The 3,744-nt window shown below is 37.0% G+C and overlaps 1 non-coding gene and 1 pseudogene across 1 annotated transcript; one reads left to right on the top strand and one right to left on the bottom strand.

Annotated features, from left to right (window-relative positions):
• Nucleotides 1-912: 912 nt before the first annotated feature.
• The window catches only part of LOC112504594, a 15,188-nt pseudogene continuing 12,356 nt past the window's right edge, over nt 913-3,744 (top strand).
• Nucleotides 1,387-1,493, bottom strand: LOC112504595. Its single transcript, XR_003068224.1, has one exon. It is a non-coding gene; the product is annotated as a small nucleolar RNA R71 (small nucleolar RNA).

Here is a 3,744-nt window from a genome sequence, read left to right as displayed (position 1 = left end):
GCATATACGTGCATAAGGTTTTTACTCTGTATTCACGGTTTATTATTCAGTAAAACCTTTGAAACTCAAAATTGTTCTTTCTTATTCATAATCTATTTTTGAGTTTTATTTGCTTTCTTTATTAAAACAATATAATTTGGTTATTCATAACTAAATTATTATTGTTATTTGAGAGATCTGGGATCAACAAAACGCTATACTCCTACGGTGTAGGATGGTAACACAGATGTTGTGCTAGGATTCACGACGTCTAACATAAATGATATCGTATCGATAGCACGTTGACCAGTGTGTGCTCTTGGGAGGCCGTCTGACCCAATAGTTGATACTGTCATAGTTATATAAAATCAATTATTGATTTTAGATAATTATGACAGGAATGCTATGTCACTTTTTTGTCGAATCATTTGTTTAGTGTCTTAATCAACTGTTGCATCCTGTGCTTCTTTTTAAGATTGATATTTTCGTAGTTGTTAACCAAACCTCCCAATTTTAGATAAATCAAATCCCTCGATTTGCCATCTGAAATTAGTTTTTATAAATTGGACTTTTGAAGAACTTTACAAGCTATCTCGGTGGGAACGATATCTGGTACTTATACCATTATTACTTGTTACGAGACAACAGTAGTTCAAGGTGTATACTTGCGCCGAGTTCTATTTTTATGTTGAAATCTTTGGTTGAATAAACCGATGAGCAAGTTTTTGGTGCCGTTGCCGGGGATAGCACGCTGAACTTTTTCTTTTTAAAGTAAAGTTTATAAAATTTAGGTTTTCTACCATATTTTTGAACGCACCGTGTATGCCAAGGCTGTTGCATGGTGAATTTTTTCCACTTGATCCGAATATTGAACAAACTTTCAGACAACAAAGAATAGTGCAAAGAGCTCTTCGAGCTTTAAACTCTGAAACAATGGCTGAAAATATGATTATTGACGGAGAAGGTATTATTAGAAATGAACCAAATATTCCACATGAGGATGAGGCTCAAAACATCTTTCGTCTTGCAAATGGTAAAAATGATGGCATTATGGCGTATGCTATTCCTAATTTAACTCAATTGCACATATGAATACGTAAGCCTACCATTGGTGCCACCCATTTTTCACTAAAACCTCTGATGTTTCAAATGCTTCAAACAAACAGCCAGTACGCTGGTTTATCTTCTGAAGATCCTCATTCTCATCTGCGYTCTTTTATGGAAATCACAGACTCTTTTCTCATCCCTGATGTTTCAGACGATGCTCTAAGACTAAAACTTTTTCCATTTTCACTAAGGGATCGAGCAAGAGCATGGTACAATTCTTTGCAACTAGACTCTGTGATTACATGGAATGAAATGGCAGAAAAGTTTTTGAAAAAGTATTTTCCACCCACGAGGAATGCCAAATCCAGAAATGAAATCTGTACTTTTAGACAAATGGATGATGAAGCAGTTCCTGATGCATGGGAAAGGTATAAAGAGCTGTTGAGAAAATGCCCTCACCATGGCATTTCGTACTGTATACAGCTAGAGACATTTTACAACGGTTTAAACGTCGTTGCTAGACAAATGCTCGATGCTACTGCAGGCGGAGCTTTSACAGCTTGTACATATAATGAAGGTTTTGACATAYTTGAAAAKATTTCTAACAATAACGGACAATGGTCTGACCCACGTGCAATGCCACTAAAGAAAACAGCTGGAATAAATGAGGTAGATGTTGTCTCGGCATTAACAGCTCAGATCACTATACTAATTTCAAATTTAACATCTAGCCCACATGTGCAATCTGATGTTAATACCTTTAATTCCAATGTTCAATCAGTACAATGCGTGTACTGTGGTGAAGGTCACTCTTTTGAGCATTGTCCTGGAAATCCTGAGCATGTAAATTATGTCAACAAGACTGGACCATTTTCGCAAACTTATAATCCGGGATGGCGAAATCATCCAAATTTTTCGTGGCATAGTCCAGCTCTTAATCCACCAATGCAAAAGCCACAAGGACAGTCCAATTTTCAACCGCAAGGACAGTCTAATTTTCAACAACAAGGCCAATCTAATTTTCATTCATAAGCGCATCAAGGCAATCATAATAATCAACATGCTAATTTTTAGAATCATCAGTCTTCTTTCCAAAGCGAGCCCAAACAGCAAGCTGAGTCATCTACTTCTTTGGAAGCAATGATGAAGGGYTTTATAACCCAAACTCAAGCTTCAATTAAAAATCTCAAAACTCAAATGGGACAAATGGCTTTGGAGATAAGAAAAAGACCAATAGGTTCTCTACCTAGTGATACAAAGATACCTCAGAGGGAAAGGAAAGAGCATGTTAAGGTTGTTACTTTAAGGAGTGGAAAAAGTTATTTAGAAAACACCCAAAAAGAACAAAAAGAACCAACCAAAGCAGAGATTTAAAAGAAAAGTGTAGAACAAGATTCTGTTACCTCTGTACCAGATTTTGTGAGTACCATTCCTGTGAGTAGTAGTGAGTCTCAACCCATAGTCAGACCCATAGATAATACGGCCATTCTAGAAAGATCAGATTTTCCACTGTTATTTCCTGATGAACCCAAGACAACTCAGACTTCCAAAGAAAGTGTTGTAGTGGATATGTCACAATCTGGTGACAGTCCCGCAATAAAAGACTAGACCAGTCCTATAATCCCTGATAGAACTGAATCAGAGCCAATTGTGGGACCAGTTTTGAAACCGATTCCAGCACCAACTCTTCAAAAGACTATGTTTCCTATTCCAGTCACTCCTTATATTCCTTATCCCCAAAGATTAAGGAATCAAAAGGAATAATTACAATTTAAAAAGTTTCTTGATGTTTTTAAACAGTTGCACATAAATATTCCCTTGGTTGAAGCTATTGAGCAAGTGCCAAGTTATGAAAAGTTTTTAAAAGATATTTTGAGCAAAAAGAAAAAGTTGACTGAATACGAGACTGTAGCTCTGACTGAAGGTTGCAGTGCTTTGTTTTCTAGTAAAATTCCTCCTAAGATGAAAGATCCTGGAAGTTTTACAATCCCTTGTTTAATTGGAGGAAAAGAGATAGGAAAAGCTCTATGTGACTTAGGTGCTAGCATAAACCTGATGCCTTTATTTGTCTTCAATACCCTAGGCATAGGTGAAGCTACACCTACAACTGAAACTCTTCAGTTAGCTCATAAGTCCATAGCCTATCCCAGAGGAAAGATTGAGGATGTCCTAGTTCAGGTTGATAAGTTTATTTTCCCAACCGATTTTATCATCATAGACTTTGAAACTGACAAGGACATTCCCATCATTTTAGGGAGACCTTTCCTAGCTACTGGTAGAACCTTGATAGACGTACAGAATGGAGAATTAACCATGAGAGTCCAAGATCAACAAGTGACTTTTAATGTTTTTAATTCCCTTAGGTACCCGAAAGAAAGGGAAGAATGTTCTGCTTTGAGTCTGATAGAAACCTGGTGTCAAGAGAAAAGTTTCGGGGAAATCTTAGGTTTATTTGAGACTGATAGTGATGAAGAGGAAGATTTTGAGGAATTAGAAACACCACAAGAATCTGCTGCTTTTGAAGTTTTAGAATCTGAGGATAGGAAGATTCTTGTTCCTTCCTTAGAGGTTGCCCCAGATTTAGAGTTAAAACAACTTCCCTCACATTTGAAATATGCCTTCTTAGGAGATTCAGGGAAGTTACCAGTCATCATTTCATCATCATTAGAAGCTGATGTGACATCCGTCACCAAACCAGGTTAGTCAACCGTAACTCGA

Source organism: Cynara cardunculus, unplaced genomic scaffold (genome assembly GCF_001531365.2).
Source record: "Cynara cardunculus var. scolymus isolate 2C unplaced genomic scaffold, CcrdV1 Un_Scaffold_6120, whole genome shotgun sequence".
In the NCBI taxonomy this organism is placed as follows: domain Eukaryota; kingdom Viridiplantae; phylum Streptophyta; class Magnoliopsida; order Asterales; family Asteraceae; genus Cynara; species Cynara cardunculus.
This window is presented reverse-complemented; position numbering and strand designations above follow the sequence as displayed.